The sequence below is a fragment of the Puma concolor genome, chromosome A1, assembly GCF_028749965.1.
Source record: "Puma concolor isolate L17-30 chromosome A1, mPumCon1.1.hap2, whole genome shotgun sequence".
NCBI classification, from domain to species: Eukaryota; Metazoa; Chordata; class Mammalia; order Carnivora; family Felidae; genus Puma; species Puma concolor.
This window is the reverse complement of record NC_141667.1, coordinates 134,266,788-134,287,571: the sequence shown is the minus strand read 5'-3', so window position 1 is coordinate 134,287,571 and position 20,784 is coordinate 134,266,788. Positions and strand designations below refer to the sequence as shown.

General features: G+C 35.4%; 1 protein-coding gene across 2 annotated transcripts in view; it reads left to right on the top strand.

The window, feature by feature from the left end:
* The window catches only part of ISOC1 (isochorismatase domain containing 1), a 254,158-nt gene that overhangs the window by 85,785 nt on the left and 147,589 nt on the right, over window positions 1–20,784 (top strand). The window lies entirely within an intron of this gene.

Here is a 20,784-nt window from a genome sequence, read left to right as displayed (position 1 = left end):
AATAATAATAATAATAACAATAATAGTATTTTCTAGCCTTCATTTTAGCAAAGTCACTATGTGGTCATAATCAAGATCTTTCACATAATTTGTTTATACTAAAAGCCTTGACAAATTGTATTTCCTTTTTCTTCCAGTAGTAATGTAGTATATATTTTTTGAGTAATAGTAGGAGACTTGAGCACTCCATTTAAACCAATGGCTAGATCATTCTTACAGAAAATCAATAAGGAAACAATGTCTTTGCATGACACATTGGATCAGATGCACATAACATATATATAGAATAGAACATTCCTTCCCAAAACAACAGAATACCTGTTGTTTTCAAGAGCACATGGAACATTCTCCACAACAGGTGACATATAGGGAATTAAACAAGCCCTGATAAATTTAAGAAGATGGAAATTACACCATGCATCTTTGCCAACCAAAACTAGTGGGTCAATGAAACAATGAAAGAAGAAACAAAAATACCAGGGAGCCAAATGAAAATGAAAATACAACGGTCACAGATCTTTGGGACACAGCAAAAGCAGTTCTAAGAGGGAAGTAGAAGACAATAGAGGCCTACCTCAAGAAATAATTAAAAGCTCAAATGAACAATCTAAACTTAGACCTAAAGAATCAGAAAAAGAACAAAGCCCAAGGTAAATATATCTACTGTTACTAATAATTACTATGGGATACCTGGCATACACTAGAATTATTATAGGTTAACTGGGTGTAAGGTCATCCTACTTAGGGCTGATACCCTATGATCAACTGAAACAGAGGGAAACACTTGAGTCCTTGTCAGAAGTGAACTCTAGCTGCACTCAGACCATTGGAAAAGGGAAATTTCCCTAGGAGGCAAAGCTGTGACCTGAATTCATGGAAATTCACTTTGCATAGGTGAAGAAGAGGTGTGGATATATGTGGACACCTGAGGAGCGAATAGTGGCTGAGCTGCTTGGTTAGGAGTCCTGAAGGAATAAAATTAAAATATGAGAGTTATAAATATAGAGGAAATTGGACTCTAGATGGTCTTTTGGGAGTAGTTGTAAGATGTAAATTTTAGTGCTTCACGTTAATGTCCAACAAAAAGCCTCACTGGCAAGAAGTCATCAGTAAGTGGGGAGATAGAAAGTCTTGTCAGAAAACCTTGCCTCTCCAGTGCTGGTGCATTGTGCTACCCATGACCTGAGTACTGGTGATGGCTCAGAGCAGGGACTTGGTCTTGACACAATGGAAATAGCAACATCCGCTTACGGGTTCAGCGTGCTAGTGTCGTAGCCCATACTGATGCCTCACTATAGCACTGTCCTTCAAAGACCTAACCTACCCACTTAGGGGTAGATTGATTTTATTTGATATTCCATCGTGGAGGGGGCAGCAGTTCATCATTATAAGGATATGTATTTTTCTTGACTGCCTACAGTACCTCTGACCATTCTGTGTCAATAAGTATTATAAATGGCTCATACTATGGAATCTGTCTTTCTATCTACCTCATGACCCAAAGGTACGATTGTGGAATGGTCTATAGTACAGGCTCAGGTAAGAAACTAGCTTGAGGACCAAACTGAGGGTTTAGATTGCTGTACTGCAAGCTGTGGTACATGCACTGAACCAGTCACCAGTATGCAGTAGCCTTTTCCCATCCCATCAGCCTTTTCCCATCAGCTATAACACATTGCTTTAGGAACTAAAAGGGAAGAAGCAAGATTGGCCCCTCTTATTACCCCCTGGGGGTGACCCACTTCTGAAACTGCCGTTTCTGTGCCTACACTTAAGGGCATTTGTGGATTTTCAGAAGAATGCTCTCAGGGAATACAATAAGGGTTCTACTGAACTTGAAGGTATGACTACAACCTGGACACTTTAAACTCCAGGTCCCTGCCAATAGACTATCAGGCCAAGAACTGAATTAGCATATTGCTCTAGCTGTAGGCAGAGAGGCGATTGGGGCATTTGGTGCATTTTGCGCAGTGATAATGGTGATTAAACTGTTGCCACATTCATGGCCTGACAAGGACACAGGCCTATCATTTTCTGACATGAGTAGATTATTTGTTTACATTCAGTATATGTTTAATTGTCACCTTTTAGAATGTACACTACACAATGTCAGATAATTGTTTTGCTCATTTATATATCATAAATGGCCAGAAGATAGTAGGGATTCTATAAATACTTTTTAAGTATGTGAACAAATAGTGATGTAACTACTAATAACTGAGAAGAGAAGGAGCAGAAGAATTAGAAGCTAGCTTAAGTGCACAAATTCCTCTTATTTCACATATGGGCATTCATATATCAGCTCATATTTTGATAAATCCAAACATACAAAGTAAGTATATTATTTGAAATTGAATAGTAAGTATCAGAATGAATTAAAATAGACCTTGTTATCAGTGGTCCTGTAGAAAGTGTAGATGGGCTGGGGAACACTACTTTTGTTGATTTTAAACTTTTATTTTTATCAAACAACTATACACAGAACCATTCTATGAATCTTATAAAGGCACTTACTTTCAACTTCCACTTCTCTTTATTCGCATTTAACTCAATTTTTCTAAATTGTAGGTGCACACTGCTGTTTTTGGATATTACCTAAGTCAGTTACTCAGCATTTACATGTTTATGGAAATACTGCTATTTGCTGATTCAGGGAATGTGCTGTACCCTTGTGCTTTTTTAGCTTAATGATTGCTTTCTATGCTTAGTGCATTCCCCCCCACCCCATACATACACATAGCTGAGTAATACATCTTATAGTTATAAATCCAAATGTTTGCTTACAGTTGGAAAATCTCTATCAGCTTTTAATTCTTCCCACTGAGGGCTACCTTTGCGTAGTCCTACATTGTTGTGCTCCAAACTAACCCTATTGGTCTAGTCTTTCCTTCGGATCCCCTTTCTTGCTCTCTCCTGTCCTATTCTTGGAGAGCTGCAGAAGCACCAAACCAATTTCCAATAAGATATCTATAATTTGGAAACAAGGAGGGGAATTAGATTAAGTGTTTTGTAGATCTATGCCTTCCTTTTTCTTAGTTTGCTCTGTCACTTGATTGATTTATTTTTTTCTGGTAAGTATTTAAGAGAACATGAAAGATAATACATTGGAATCCTTGCTTGACTGAAAAATACTTTGATTCTATCTCTTCTCATGAGGGAGAGTTTGGATGTATATGGAATGACACGCTTGGTACTATGTATTGCCTCCTGGTATGCAGTGTTGGAGAAGCCAAAAGATTTTCTCATGCTCATTCTCTTTATGGATCCTCTCCATGCCCCGGAGATGTAGGGATCTTTATTTTTCATTAAGATGATGTCATTTTTTTCTTCCATCTGTTTTGCTAGGCACTTGATGATGAGTTACAATTTTGAGACCCTTGTCCTTTAGTTCAGAAAAAAATTGCCAGCGTATTTCCCCCAAAACCTCAGAGGAAGGCTTTCACTTTCTCTGTCAGGTGCCGTTGCTGTTATTTTGCTACCTTGGTCAATCGCTTCTGTGATTGAGACATGAACCCAGACATCTATTGGCATAACTCTGATAATACAGAAAAAGCTGACGTATAGTAGAAGAGAATAAAGTCCATGTGTAAAAGAAGAAAAGATTAGAAACGAGTAGGCAGTCCTAACCACTTGTACCTCCAAGTCTGGGTTATTCCTGTGATTCCTGGAAGTGTTTTTCCCTCCATTGATAGGGAGATTTTGACTGAGTTACATTTTGATTGACATAGTTTGATTTGTGTTTCTTTCATAACTCTAAAATGAGTTTGTATACTACAGGGTATATTGCTGAAACATGGAGAAGCAGCCACTCTCATTTGGGCTATTTGTTTTCAGAGATCATGTAATTTTAATAAAATTCCCTTGACTCTTTGATATCTAGCCATGGCTGAGAAACTCTTGTTCCCCCAGTAAGTGACCAACATTTAAGAGAAGAGATTAGTGTTTGAGAGAATCTTGCTTGGTATTAATTTCAGGACTCTGGGTATTTTAAATTTGTAAGACCTTATGGAAGAAACTGAAATCAGCATTATCAGTGTCCTTAAAGAGAAAATAATGTAAATTATTTGGAGATAATTTAGCTCTATTCCTGCCCAAAGGCTGAAAGTTGTATTTAATCAACGTTTTTCCAAATGTTTCCCAAGAAAAGTAGAGGAAGGTCTGAGATATAAGGCCTATGTATATACACTTGAAAGACATTATTGTCATGATTCAGATGTTAAGCTGTGTTTTCACCACATCAAAACCAAGACATATGCAGAAAAATGTTAAAAGCACTAAATATAAGAACTTTCATGTTAAAATTTGTTTTTATAATTCTTTAAACTTTTGATAGCTTACAGCAACCAGTGTGGCATTAGTGTATGTATGTAAAATGTAAAAATAGGAGCATCAAAATTGTATGTATTGTGAATAGTTATTTCTGTTTAAAAAATATTCGGTTCCCCAAAAGATCTGCCAGAGAAATTTTAACATAAAGGTTGCTTTAGAAGACTTAGTTTATTTAAAACTGTTCAATTTTTCATCAGTATTTGCCCTTGTAAAGGGCATAAAATTCCTTAGACTATTGCCGTACTTGAATTTTGTAATCATGCAGAATGTTGTTCTGCTTCTTTAAAAAATTGTAACCATAGAAAATTTAGAACAAAGTTGCATATGTTTCCAGGTTTACATCACAGGACATTTATTAAAGATTATCTACCACCCAAACAGCAGCAAGTTTCTTTAATTTAGGATTGACACATGGTATGGACCCTGGCAGATTGTATGTTTTATAGGAGGGGATCGCCATGTTACAGAAATGGGAGTGGAGAGATGAAGAAAAATTATTTTTATCAATGTTTTAAATCTTTTTCAGTGTATTCAGTATTAAATCCAGAATAAACATTTCAACTCTCATTTTTCATCTTTAGACTTCAGTGGTGCAGCATTGATCATTTTAGGTCACGGTTTTTTTGCAACATCAGTTAAAGAGGGATTTAGTTGAGGAATGTGCTGTGCTAAACAGTTAGGAGTAATGAATGGAGTGAAACATACCCACTCTGTAGACTTGGCATCTGTGGGACTTTTGTGAAAAGGAGACTGACTGGTTACTGGGGCCAACTGGACACAAGATGCTTTAGTCATGGTGTGAATAGGGAATATCCTTAAATCAGAGAATTGGATTCCATCAGGATGTAGTTGGCATTTTTTAGAAAATATTTTCTATTTTGGGAGCATTGAACCCTGGCCAGCTTGTTAAGAACATAAATCCTACTTCCCTTTCACTAGGTTTTCATATATTTTGATATATTCTTAGGTTCATCTAGATTTAAAACTTAGAACTGAACTCTTCTTAGGGAATAGAATTTTTTTTCATGAAGTGATTATGTTTGTCTTTATAATGCTTTTCTCCTTGATGTCTACTTTTTTATGATTATTATTGAGAGAGAGAGAGAGAGAGAGAGAGAGAGAACGCACATATGTGAGAGATCTGGGAAGGAACACCGTGAGATGGAGAGAGAGAATCTCAAGCAGGCTCCTCACTGTCCGTGCAGAGCCTGATCTGTGGCTTGATCCCACCAACCCCTTGAGGTCATTACCTGAGGTGAAATCAAGGGTTGGATGCTCAACGGTCTGAGTCACCCAGGCGCCACTCCTTGATGTCTACTTTAAGTTCCTATTAATAGGAACTGTTTCTTGGTGACACTTTGCATGGTGTAACTCATCCCATCACTTTACCTTGACCCTTATGTTTTGATGTGTCATAAGTATATTAAAGTTGATTTTTGAAAAATCAAGTCAGACAATCTTAGACTTATTTCATATGCTTTTTCCTCCAGGTTGTACATTTCTATTTCTTTCCTTTCTTGACTTCTGGGATGATTAAATGTTTTTTCTCACTTATTTTAATTCTGCTAATATAATTAATTACATAATTATAACTAAAACTGCTTAATTTGTAAGTTATAAACTCTGGTTCTTGAAAATTAGTCATTATGCTTCTATCTTAATATATAACAAGATCAAAAGTCAAGTTTTAAGAATCCATTGCAGATGATATAAGGATACTAGAAAATGTTGAGTTTATTCATTTCTTTACCTATTTAAGAGCTCAGAGTTGCTGTGCCTTTAAGCCTTGTTTTAATAACTAAACAAGACATTATTATTATGGGTTACTCTTATGTTGTCAGTGTTTATTTAGATTTCTATAATTTTTTCCTGACATAAAATTTGAATATACACATATGCATTGAAATATTTTCTCCTTATCTGTGTCCTGACATTTCATTTTCTTAACAGTGACTTTGAAAAAGCAAACCTATCTTTTATAGTTTTAGCCTTCACGTTAATGATGCTCTTAAAGTTGATTTTCATGTGTGTTGTGGGGAAAAGGTCAAGGTTTAGTGTGTTTGTACATAGAAATATCAGGTGATTCTAGTCCCATTTGCTCAGAATGTTTTCCTTAATACATTGAATTTTCTTGAAAATATAGTAGAAAATCAATTGATATATATGTGGATGAATTTCTGACCTTCCTATTTTATTCAATTGATCTCTATAGGTATCTATAGGAAGTTTTGACTACTATAGTATACTATAATCATAAGTTTTGGGATGACATAATGTAATTCTCACAACTTTTTTCTTTTTTTTTAATTGAGCAAAAACACTTTATTTATTTATTTATTTATTTATTTATTTATTTATTTTTAAGCTTTTTGAAATTTAATTAAAAAAATTTTTTTAATATGAAATTTATTGTCAAATTGGTTTCCATATAACACCCAGTGCTCATCCCAACAGGTGCCCTCCTCAATACCCATCACCCACCCTCCTCTCCCTCCCCCTCCCCATCAACCCTCAGATTGTTCTCAGATTTTAAGAGTCTCTTATGGTTTGGCACCCTCCCTCTCTAACTTTTTTTTTCCTTCCCCTCTCCCATGGTCTTCTGTTAAGTTTCTCAGGATCCACGTAAGAGTGAAAACATATGGTATCTGTCTTTCTCTGTATGACTTCTTTCACTTAGCATAACACTCTCCAGTTCCATCCAAATCACTACTAAAGGCCATATTTCATTCTTTCTCATTGCCACGTAGTATTCCATTGTGTATATAAACCACAATTTCTTTATCCATTCATCAGTTGATGGACATTTAGGCTCTTTCCATAATTTGGCTACTGTTGAGAGTGCTGCTATAAACATTGGGGTACAAGTGCCCCTAAGTATCAGCACTCCTGTATCCCTTGGGCAAGTTCCTAGCAGTGCTATTGCTGGGTCATAGGGTAGATCGATTTTTAATTGTTTGAGGAACCTCCACACTGTTTTCCAGAGTGGCTGTACCAGTTTGCATTGCCACCAACAGGGCAAGAGGGTTCCTGTTTCTCCACATCCTCACCAGCATCTATAGTCTCCTGATTTGTTCATTTTAGCCACTCTGAGTGGCGTGAAGTGATATCTGAGTGTGGTTTTGATTTGTATTTCCCTGATGAGGAGCGATGTTGAGCATCTTTTTGTGTGCCTGTTGGCCATCTGGATGTTTTCTTTAGAGAAGTGTCTATTCATGTTTTCTGCCCATTTCTTCACTGGATTATTTGTTTTTTGGGTGTGGAGTTTGGTGAGTTCTTTATAGATTTTAGATACTAGCCCTTTGTCTGATATATCATTTGCAAATATCTTTTCCCATTCCGTCGGGTGCCTTTTAGTTTTGTTGATTGTTTCCTTTGCAGTGCAGAAGCTTTTTATCTTCATGAGGTCCCAATAGTTCATTTTTGCTTTTAATTCCCTTGCCTTTGGAGATGTGTCAAGTAAGAAATTGCTGTGGCTGAGGTCAGAGAGGTTTGTGCCTGCTTTCTCCTTGAGGGTTTTGATGGTTTCCTGTTCTCACATTCAGGTCCTTTATCCATTTTGAGTTTATTTTTGTGAATGGTGTAAAAAAGTGGTCTAGTTTCATCCTTCTGCATGTTGCTGTCCAGTTCTCCCAGCACCATTTGTTAAAGAGACTGTCTTTTTTCCATTGGATGTTCTTTCCTGCTTTGTCAAAGATTAGTTGGCCATACTTTTGTGGGTCCAATTCTGGAGTCTCTATTCTACTCCATTGGTCTATGTGTCTAGTTTTGTGCCAATACCATGCTGTCTTGATGATTACAGCTTTGTAGTCGAGGCTAAAGTCTGGGATTGTGATGCCTCCCCCTTTGGTCGTCGTCTTCAAAATTACTTTGGCTATTCAGGGTCTTTTGTGGTTCCATATAAATTTTAGGATTGCTTGTTCTAGCTTCGAGAAGAATGCTGGTGCAATTTTGATTGGGATTGCATTAAATGTGTAGATAGCTTTGGGTGGTATTGACATTTTAACAATATTTATTTTTCCAATCCATGAGCACAGAATGTTTTTTCATTTCTTTATATCTTCTTCAATTTCCTTCATCAGTTTTCTGTAGTTTTCAGCATTCAGATCTTTTAGATCTTTGGTTAGGTTTATTCTTAGGTATTTCATGCTCTTGGTGCAATTGTGAATGGGATCAGTTTCTTTATTTGTCTTTCTGTTGCTTCATTATTAGTGTATAAGAATGCAACTGATTTCTATACATTAATTTTGTATCCTGTGACTTTGCTGAATTCATGGATCAGTTCTAGCAGACTTTTGGTGGAGTCTGTCGGATTTTCCATGTATAATATCATGTCATCTGCAAAAAGTGAAAGCTTGACTTCATCTTTGCCAATTTTGATGCCTTTGATTTCCTTTTGTGGTCTGATTGCTGATGCTAGAACGTCCAACTATGTTAAACAACAGCGGTGAGAGTGGACATCCCTGTCGTGTTCCTGATCTCCGGGGGAAAGCTCTCAGTTTTTCCCCATTGAGGATGATATTAGCTGTGGGCTTTTCATAAATGGCTTTTATGATCTTTAAGTATGTTCCTTCTATCCCGATTTTCTTGAGAGTGTTTATTAAGAAAGGATGCTGAATTTTGTCAAATGCTTTTTCTGCATCGATTGACAGGATCATATGGTTCTTTTCTTTTATTAATGTGATGTATCACATTGATTGATTTGTGAATGCTGAACCAGGAATGAATCCCACTTGATCATGGTGAATAATTCTTTTTATATGCCGTTGAATTCGACTTGCTAGTATCTTATTGAGAATTTTTGCATCTGTATTTATCAGGGATATTGGCCTGTAGTTCTCTTTTTTTGCTGGGTCTCTGTGTGATTTGGGAATCACAGTAATGCTGGCTTCATAGAATAAGTCTGGAAGTTTTCCTTCCTTTTCTATTTTTTGGAACAGCTTGAGAAGGATAGGTATTATCTCTGCTTTTAAATGTCTGGTAGACTTCCCCAGGGAAGCCATCTGGTCCTGGACTCTTATTTGTTGGGAGATTTTTGATAACTGATTCAATTTCTTTTCTGGTTATGGGTCTGTTCAAGTTTTCTATTTCTTCCTGTTTGAGTTTTGGAAGTGTGTGGGTGCTTAGGAATTTGTCCATTCCTTCCAGGTTGTCCAGTTTGTTGGCATATAATTTTTCCTAGTATTCCCTGATAATTGCTTGTATTTCTGAGGGACTGGTTGTAATAATTCCATTTTCATTCATGTTTTTATCTGTTTGCGTCCTCTCCCTTTTCTTTTTGAGAATCCTGGATAGAGGTTTATCAATTTTGTTTATTTTTTTAAAAAACCAACTCTAGGTTTCATTGATCTGTTCTACAGTTTTTTTAGATTCTATATTGTTTATTTCTGCTCTGATCTTTATTATTTCTTTTTTCTGCTGGGTTTAGGCTGACTTTGCTGTTCTGCTTCTATTTCCTTTAGGTGTGCTGTTAGATTTTGTATTTGGGATTTTTCTTGTTTCTTGAGATAGGCCTGGATTGCAATGTATTTTCGTCGCAGAACTGCCTTCGCTGCATCCCAAAGTGTTTGGATTATTGTATTTTCATTTTCATTTGTTTCCATATATTTTTAAATTCCTTCTCTAATTGCCTGGTTGACCCATTCCTTCTTTAGTAGGGTGTTCTTTAACCTCTATGCTTTTGAAGGTTTTCCAGACTTTTTCCTGAGGTTGATTTCAAGTTTCATAGCCTTGTGGTCTGAAAGTGTGCATGGTATGATCTCACTTCTTTTATACTGGTGAAGGGCTGTTTTGTGACCCAGTATGTGATCTATCTTGGAGAATGTTCCATGTGATCTCAAGAAGAAAGTATATTCTGTTGCTTTGGGATGCAGAGTTCTAAATATATCTGTCAAGTCCATCTGATCCAATGTATCATTCAGGGCCCTTGTTTCTGTATTGATCCTGTGTCTAGATGATCTATCCATTGTTGTAAGTGGAGTATTAAAGTCCCCTGCAATGAGCCCAGCATCCTCCAACGTGGCTATCTTCCCCAGTCCCCACCCCACAACTTTATTCTTGAAAAATTTGTGCAGGTTGTATTAAATCCTTTGCATTTTTATATGAATTTAAGAATGAGCTTGTTATATGAATCAGTATGCTGGAATTTGCAAATTTTTAAAACTTACATGTCAGATTGAAGGGAAATGACATCTTAATAATATAAGTGTTCCAAACTGAACATGATAGACCTGTGTAATCACTTAGATCACCTTTAATAACTGTACAATATTTGTAGTTTAAATTGTAAAGTTCATACATATTTTAAGTATATCCCTCATATGTTATATGTCATGTTGGTATAATGGTATTTTAAAATTTCAGCGAATGAAACTTAAGCTTTATAGTTAGATACCTTTTGTATATGGTGTGAAGTATGATTGAAGCCTTGATTTTTTTCCCCATGGGTCTTTTTCTGAACTCTCCATTATGTTCTTTTGATCTGTGTGTTTATCCTTAATCAACATGTCACTGTCATGGTAACTGTAGCTTTATATTAAGTCAGGAAGTTGAGTAATGGGAGTCATTACTTTTTTTTTTTTTTTTTTTTTGATATTACAGCTCCTTTGACTCTTCACATTGATTTATTTTAGAAAAAGCATTTCAACGTTTAAAAAAGTTCTTTCTGGTGTTTAGATTAGGATAACTTTTTTTTTTTTTTTTAAGATTCTATTTTTCAGCAGTCTATATACCCAACACGAGGCTCAAGCTCATGACCCTGAGGTCAAGAGTTGCATACTTTTCCACCTGAGCTAGCCAGGAGCCCCTTGATTGGGATGTCTTAAATCTAGTGATTGTTTTAAGAAGAACTGACTTCCTAAAAATAGTGGTTTTTCAGAGGCACCTGGGTGGTTCGGTTAAGCGGCTGACTTTGGCTCAGGTCATGATCTAGTGATTCATAAGTTCGAGCTCCACATCGGGCTCTCTGCTGACAGCTCTGAGCCTGGAGCCTACTTGAGATTCTATATCTTCCTCTTTCTCTCTGCCCTCTGGATTTATTTGGGGGCTCCATTTATTTATTTCCTTGATCTTCTTGTGCTTTTAATTTGTTCCTAAGTATTTCCTAGTGTTAGTGAAAATGGTAGTTTTCTTTTTTCAATTTGAGTTTTAAATAATTAATGACTAGTATATAGTGATACATTAATTCATTTACTTAGATATATTGGTTTTATATTTTGAAACTTTGCTACATTCTAGTAGCATTTCTGTATATTACTTGAGGTTTGCTACATAGACAGTTGTAATCACTGAATGGAAATGGTTTTATTTTTTACTTCACAAACTGGATGCTTTTTATTTCGTTTGATTACCTCATTAGACTGGCTAGGACATGGAACAGAAGTAATGAAGGTGGACATCCTTACCTTATTCATGACATTAGAGAGAGAAAGCATTCAGCCTTTCATCATTTACATGTTAACTGCAGGAGTTGTGCAGATGTTCTTTATCAGGTTAAGCAGCTTTCCTTCTGTTCTTAATTTGCCAAGTTTTTATGATGAATGGATGTTAATTTTTAGCAATACTTTTTCTGCATCTGTTGAGATGAACATGCGGATTTTCTTTGGTCTGCTGATACAAGGAATTCTTTTGGCCGTAGTTTGAATATTAAACGACTCTTAGGGTCCCAGGATAAATCACTCTAGGTCATGAGGTGTTCTTTTTTCTATTTTGCTGGATCAAAATTTCTAATACAGCATTTTAGTTTAGTTTTCTTTTTCATTTATGTTAAATTGTATTTTTATATCTTTTACAGGTTTTATTTTTGTAAAAGGATTTTTTGAAGAGTTTGTGTGAAATTGGTATTTTTTAATGCTTTGGTAGAATTCATTAGTGAAGCAATCTGGGCACTGAAATTGTTTTGCTTGTAAGCAACCATAAATTCCTCTGGTTGCTAGAGAACTATACAAATAGTTCATTTCTTATTATATAAACTTCCACAGGTTGTGTTTATTAAGGGATTTATCTATTTCATTAACTTGTTGTTTCATAACTTTGGGGGCAAAAATTGGTCTTTTGAATTTTTTTTTTAAGTGTCTTTAGGAGCCACAAAAATGTTCGCTCTATTATTGCTGATTTCTCTGGTGGTTCCCCCACCTCCACCGTGTCTATCAATAAATTTGTCAATGTTATTTATGTCTACAAGGATTCAGCTGCTGGTTGCCTTGATTTCTTTCTTTCTCTCTCTCTTTTTATTTTATTGATTTTTGTTATTTTCTGCTGATTCAAGTTTATTGACTCTTCTTTGTTTAGGTTTTTCAGATGAAAACTTAATTTACTTGACACATTTTTTTCTTTCTCATATATTAGCCTTTAATGCTATAAATTTTAAACACCATTTCAACTGTGCCACATAGAACACACATTCTGTGATTTCGGTTCTTTGAAATAGCTAATAGCTCCTTCTTATGGGGGAAACAACTCTCCCTGTATTTCCTGTATTCCTGCGCAAGTGAAGTCTCTGAGCAAAGGCTATTTTGAACCACAAATATGTGTTGGAAATTAGAGACAGTGTCTCCCTAAAGCTGGAGAACCCTGGATATTTCCCAGGATTAATAGAGTTTCCTCCCTTCCTCCTTAGAGGCCTATGTACTTGAAAATAACACATATTCTCTTGTTTGGTGAGTTGTCTTGTAAATGGAACTTAAGTTTGCAGGCCTTTGTGTCCTTAGTGACTTGCTCTTGTTTTGTAAATTGTTGAGAGAGTATTGAAATCTCTAGTTGCAGTTACGGGTTTGTCTATTTCTCTTTCTAGTTCCTTAAATTTTTGTTTCAGTGTTTTGAAACTCCCTTGTTAGACTAGGATTGCTCTTTTTTTGAATGAACACTTTGATCATGACGTAATGGATCTCTTTATCCCTGGTTTCTTTGAAATAAATATTGCCAGTAAATTTCTCTTTTGATTAGTGTTTGTACGGTATATTTTCCATGGCCTTTGCATTTCTGTGTACTTGATGGGTGTTGGTTATACAAAGCATTCCCATATTGGAGTCATGTTTAAATCCAATCTGACCATCTCTTTTAAGTGATATACTTGGATGATTCACATTTCATGTAATTAATTATATGGCTAAAAGCTACCATCTTGCTAAATAATTTATAGTTGTTCTATCATTTTGTCTTTTTGTCTGCTGCATTTTAGTAATAGATCTTTTTTTTTTTTTTTTTAACTTTCACTTTACCTGCACTATTGGCTTACAATTTATACCCCTTTTTTCATTTTGAAAAAATGTGCGTTCCTTCTGGCTTACTATGTACATCTCTAAATAACCAGTTTACCTTCAGATAATATTATTTACCTTCAGATAATGTAGCATAAGAATTTTGCAACAGTATATGTCAAACTCCTTTCCCACATCTTGAGTGTTAACTTGATACTGCATACTATTCTACATGTATTAACCCACAGTATATTGTTGCTGTTTTTGCTGTACATCATGAATTACCTTACAGAGAACTTAAACATTTCACATTTATCCTTACTTTAACCATTTCCAGAGAAAAATTTTCTGTATGGTGCCATGTTCATTTTTTCTTGAACTTGTTCTAACATTTCCTGTGGTATACCAGTTCTACTGGTAATGTATTCTCTATTAGTCTTTCTGAAAAGCCTATCTTTCCATTTCATTGAAAAGATACCTTCATGGTGTGAAAACTGCTAAAGTTTTTGTCTTAGTTATTTTCGGACAAGTCTGCCATAGTTATTTTTTAAGTTAATTTATTAATTTATTTTTATTTTATTTTTTATGTTTTAAAATTTACATCCAGATTAGTTAGCATATAGTGCAACAATGATTTCAGGAGTAGACTCCTTAGTGCCCCTTCCCCATTTAGCCCATCCCCCCTCCCCAAACCCCTCCAGTAACCCTCAGTCCTCCATATTTATGAGTCTCTTCTGTTTTGTCCCCCTCTCTGTTTTCATATTATTTTTGTTTCCCTTCCCTTATGTCTATCTGTTTTGTCTCTTCAAGTCCTCATATGAGTGAAGTTATATGGTATTTGTCTTTCTCTGACTAATTTCACTTAATTAAATTTCACTTAATTTCACTAATTTCGTTAATTCCGTTCACATATTGATGGACATTTGGGCTCTTTCCATACTTTGGCTATTGCTCATAGTGCTGCTATAAACATGGGGGTGCATGTGTCCCTTCGAAACAGCACACCTGTATCCTGTGGATAGATGCCTAGTAGTGCAATTGCTGAGTGGTAGGATAGTTCTATTTTTAGTTTTTTGAGGAACCTCCCTACTGTTTTCCAGAGTGGCTGCACCAGCTTGCATTCTTAAGTCTGCTGTAGTTCTTAACTTTGTTCCTCTATAAAGTACTTTTTCTCATTGTTTTTCTTTGGGCTGCCTGCAAGGTTTTCTTTCTCTGTTTTGATGTCAGTAGGTTGTATATAATATTTAAAATACTTTATGTCCTCAGCTTTATAGATCTATAGGTAGCTTTTTAAAATAAAATTTTCGCCTTTTCTCTTAAAATTTTTTTTTTTTTTTTTTGGTTTCCATCTGAGTCTTCAAGTACATGTGTCTTAGACCATTTGATACTTGGCCACAATTATTAGATGCTGTGGTTGTATATTCCTCTCCCACCACGCACGCTGATTTTCTTCTCAGTGTTTCAGTTTGGGCATTTCACACTGATTTGGGGGCATTTCTTTATTGCTTTAGTTGTTTTTTGTTTGTTTTTTTTTTCTCCTTTCCTTCCTCTCTCCCTCCATTCTTCCCTTTCCTCCTTCCCCTGAGAATTTCTTACTTTTAGGCTAACTCATTCATGTATCAAGGAAGATGTTTTTCTGTATTATAGCAAGTAGTACTTGGTGATTTTGGTGAAATGGTTAATTCTGGAAACTAGCCAATTTTATTGTCAGAAATGGAATTTATCCTAGTTCTTAAATTTTATTGTAGTAATTACATAGTTTCACTTCAGTATTTAGGTTAGAGTTCTGAAAGTTAAGCCTTGAGGTTGGCTGTGTCTTGTTAGGGAATCTGCTTGCCATTTTAGGAATTTGAAAAGGTGAATAAAATGACCTTAGGTTATGAAATGTATTTATGTATCTTTAACAGCTACATCTATTTTGTTACATAACCACAATGTTATAAAACCTAATTAACACTCTCATGTACATTTTCATATAATACAATACTCAAATCTTGGTTAAATTTTTCAAAAAAAAAATTTGCTCTCTGGATGATTGGAATGAAGATCTAAACAAGGTCTACACATTACATTTGATTATATCCCTTACGCATCCTTTGTTGTAGAGGTCTGTCCCGCTCTCCTTCCTCTTCTTATCACCTGCCACTGATGTGTTGCATTGAGCTGTCTGTCCCGCATTTAGTGATGTGCCAATTAATCAAGTGACAGCTTGAAATCTCTGTTGAAATACTAAATTTCCTGTCAATATCTTTTCTGTTTTATCTGTTGATAACCGTTACCTAAATTAGGTTTTAAGGATAACAAAGTGGAGACTAATTTGATTAATCTTTCCGTATTTATTAAGTGTATGTTGTTCTGTCCAGTGATAATGAATTAGCATTTGGTTTGGGGGTTACCATCATGATCTCAAGGGTTTTTAGTATAGTCTGTGTATTTTCAATTTCATTCATTGTTCAGTAGACACAATTTTTGCCTGTCCTTGCTTACCAGGAGTCCCCTTGTAATTATTTTTGTGTCATTAAAAATAACTGATTCATATTTGATAACTTTCTAATATTTCCTATTTCTTGTTTTACATAATTGACTTAGCTACGTTCATTTACTCTTACCTGGAAAAAAGGTAGATCTTAGAAAGCTTACACTCTCCCCACGGGAAAGGGAAGTACCAAGTGGTACATTTGGGTTACACCACTGCCCCACAGTGCTGATGACTTCAACCCAAATCCCAAGAATTACTCTGCTTTGTGGCTTAATTATTTTTTAATTTATTTAAAAAAAAATTTTTTTTTCAACGTTTATTTATTTTTTTGGGACAGAGAGAGACAGAGCATGAATGGGGGAGGGGCAGAGAGAGAGGGAGACACAGAATCGGAAACAGGCTCCAGGCTCTGAGCCATCAGCCCAGAGCCTGACGCGGGGCTCGAACTCCCGGACCGCGAGATCGTGACCTGGCTGAAGTCGGACGCTTAACCGACTGCGCCACCCAGGCGCCCCTTGTGGCTTAATTATATTTAGTTAGGGGTAGTGGTTAATTAAGTAAGGCTAGTTCTGGCAATTATTAAGCCTGTAGGAGAGGTTTCCAGTGCCAGACATTGATGGTTCTTTTTAGATTAAAGGATGCTAAAGGCCTGTGTTTTCATCTGTGAATCCAAGTTGTCAACTCTGGGGCAATAGAAATCCCATTTAACTTCCTATGACAATTTTTGCAAAACTTTCAGTCCTGTTGGCTGAGTTTTTAAGTCTCTGTAGTACTAAAAATGTAACACTCGGTGATACTTCTGTGAAGGTGAGTCAATTCCAGTAACCTTTCCCACGTGGGCGTGAGTCCCAATTTCCTGTATTTTCACGGTGGTGTGGCCCCTATTCCCATGGACCCTCCCATGTTAGCTCCAGTTAACTTTCTCACTTTGAGTTTTCTTTATTGCTGGCACCTAGATATTTTCGTGGTTTCAAGCTTGGTGTGGCATTACCTTTCAGTTTTACTGAAAAATTATCTCTAATCTCTATATGTCTTTGTATAGAATTCCATTCAGTCTTGTCCTAAGGACAGAAAGTTTTGAACATCCTAACAAGAAATTAAAATTAGACATTTAAAAGTCACTTAAGAATTTTCTGGTAGACAATTGTGGAGAAGCTGAAAAAGCTTTTCTTAATGTTTCAAAAAATCTTAAACTCTCTCATGAGAAAAATAAAAAAACCACTAAATTATTTTAGTAAACATAAAGTTGAATAATTCGAGTTGAAGATGCAAAGTTAAGGTGTTTCTACTTTACTCCATTTGTAACCTCAATTAAGATGACTGAAAAAAAAAAGTAAACCCCATCATTCATGATACTAGTAGACAACCAAAATAATATACTAACTATACATAGTAACAGCCAAGCAGTGTGAAATTTTTGCCAAATTAAGGAACATACTAAGCATTCTGTAAGTTTTGATGTATCTTGAACACCGTGTCCTTCAAGACTTGCAGGACCTAGCCAAGAGACATTTATTTGAAACATGGAAACCTGGGGACATGGGTGGGCCCTGGAATCCTTTGAGATTGGAAAGTGCTATGTGTTTCATGTAATTTTATACCATAAGTAGAGGTGGATTCTTTCTTAATTCGGTAAAAATTGTAACTGTGCAAATTCCACTATCATTTTCAAGGGTGAACTAGTTGAAGGTTTTCCATCAAAGTGCCCATTACCTTTAATATTATGTAATATTGTTGTAGACATATCAGCAAATGATATTCAACAAATTGTTCAAAGAGCTTTAAAAATTTAAAAGTTAAGGGATGCCTAGGTGGTTCAGTCTGTTAAATGCTGACAGCTTGGAGCCTGGAGCCTAGAGCCTGCTTCAGATTCTGTCTCCCTCTCTCTCTGCCCATCCCTGCTCATGCTCTCTCTCTCTCTCTCTCTCTTTCTCTCTCTCTGTCTCTCAAAAATAAATAAAAAATGTTAAAAAAAAAAACCTGCAAAGTAAAATTATCATTTTGATAGAAAATGTATTCTTGGAAAACTTGAAATAATAGACTGAAAAAATTAGAAATAAGAAAATTGGGAGTAATCAATCTGGTTATAAAATCAACAGCTTCTTTATGTATTAATTACAACTGGTTAGAGACTGTGTTAAAAGAAAGATCACTTTGGGACACCTGGGTGGCTCAGTCAGTTAAACGTACGATTGTTGATTGAGGCTCAGGTCATGATCTTACGCTTTTGTGAGTTGAGTCCCACATCAGGCTCTGTGCTGACAGTGCAGAGCCTGGTTGGGATTCTCTGTCACTGACTCTCTCTCTCTCTCTCTCTCTGTCCCTCTCCCACTTGCACTATATCTGTCTTTCTCAAGAAATAAATAAATGAACTTAAAGAAAAAGGTCATATTCACAACCCCAATAAAATAACAAAGTACTGACATAAAAATTAAATACTGTAAATTAATAGGACTTAAGGGAACGCTTTAAAACATAGAACAAGATTCGAGTAAACAGAATGAGTTTATTGTTCTTAGACAGTAAATTGGTCTTGTAGAAATTACAATATTCTAAATTATGCATATTCAGTATTGTGACAAGGATAATGATTTTTTCCTCTTAAACTGATTAGAAAATGCAGAGAAATAAGCACTGAAGTAAAATGCAGAAACTTACAGGGAGAAGTGAAAGTCCACTAACTTTGCAAGATTTGTAGTATTTCATAAAGTTGGACTAAAGACAATTTTGTCACAGTACGTGAAAATAAAGATCAATGTATAGAAGAGGATGTTACACTGTAAACCAACAAAAATGTAGAAATAGAGTATATGATGATGATGGAAATCCTGGGTAGTTATTTGGGGCGTTGGGGGGAAAGAAAGCTAGAAATTTATTTCTAATGTCCTACTAAACACACAATATACACACACCCCAAATCTTATTATTTTCCAAAGTTTAAAAGATGTTAAAAGTTAAAAAAAAAAAAAAAAGCAAAACTCTTCTTTGGAAAATACTGGTGACTTTGTCTATAATATTGGTGTGAGGAACCTGTAGACACAAAGTTCATACTTGATTAAAAAAAGATAACTACATGAAAAGGTAAATACTTTGAATTATAAAAAAATATCAGTTAAAATAAAAGTACCAAACTAAGACTTACATCCCCTAATGCAAGGCTAGTTTCCTTACTGAAAGTTTTCTTAATAAGAATTCACATTTTCCCCACATTTCCACATCTCTGGAACAGGATGGGATGTGTGGAAGCTTCCTTAAATGGCCTCACTGTAGGAAACAACAAGGCTAGGACACACAGGGTTAGGTAGGTGGAGTATCAGACTTGTTAAGCAACATTCCTGCGGCTGGAGTCAAGAGCTGCCCAGCCCCATGAGTTGATGTGCACAGCCCTGGCCCCAGGGATGGTTTTTAAGAGTTGCTTTAATGCACGTACGTGATGAATCATTGGATTCTACTCCCGAAACCAATATTACGCTATATGTTAACTATCTAGAATTTAAATTAAAACTTAAAAAAAAAAAAAAAAAAAAGGAAATGTTTCAATGCCAGTGCTCTTGATTCTACAGAGGACCCAGTGTGAGGGAAGACCATGAACATGGATGACTCACTATTCCATAAAGTGATTCTGAAGGGTCAGACATTGTGAATCGGAGAAATTTGTTTTGCCTAATGTCTTGTGTACCTACGTGACAGTGAAACTGGAGAAAAATACCTGTCTACTTACCTAAAAGAATGATTTAATACATTCAAATTAGAAATTATAGGTGATAAAAAAGCACTTTTTCAAAATTTAATAGAAATTTTTTTTTGTTGCAATTGATGTCTAGATTGGATGAAATATGAAATATGGGCATTGACAAATGAGTGAAGGAGAAACAATCCAAATTCACATTTAAAGAAATGCAGATGGCACTTAAAATATGAATAGATGTTAATCTTATTTATAATTTTGAAAGAAAAATTGAAAGAAAAAATGGAAATACCATTTTACCTATTAGACGCATCACAGCTCAAATAAATGGGGGTGTATAAACACATTCTCAAACAGGTTTGGCGGTAGATTAAAAGCTGTTTGCAAAAGACATATTGATGTCCTTAAAAGACCATTTGATGTCCATCAAAATTTGGAAGAAAGATGGCTTTTTGAACAGCAATTCAGTATTTGCCAAATTACCTTATAGATCTATTCATGTACATGTACAGATATAACCCTATGAATAGAGTCACTGTATTTTTTTTAAAATAGGCTCCATGCCCAATGTGGAACTTGAGCTTACAACCCCGAGATCAAGAGTGCCCTCACTGCATTTTTTTAATTAGAAAGAGGAAAAAAAAATAATGACTAGTTGCATAAATAATGGGACATCCCATCAATGTAATTAATATCCAGTCCATTAAAAATGAAGCAGATATTTATGTCCTAATAAAGGTCTCAAATATATTTTCAGCAAAAAGAGACAGTTCCATATAGTGCCTATGTATATATAAAGCATGCTTTGATTTGCAGGGAAAATGAACAAATGTATACATAATACACAGAGGCAAAATTTTAGATATACTAGTAACCATGTTATTTTAAGTTTCAAAATACTAAGTAAAAAAAAAAAAAGAATAGGCAAAGGTCATTTGTGTGACGTTTTGCTATTGTAGGTAAGTAATCTCAGGCAGCTTTGGGTATCTGTACATAGTAACTCATATTTGTATGATTAATGTGCTACCTAACTGTTGACCTTGAACCTGTTTAGTGTCTTTTGTTTCTTGGTGTGTACCTCACCGGTAGAACAG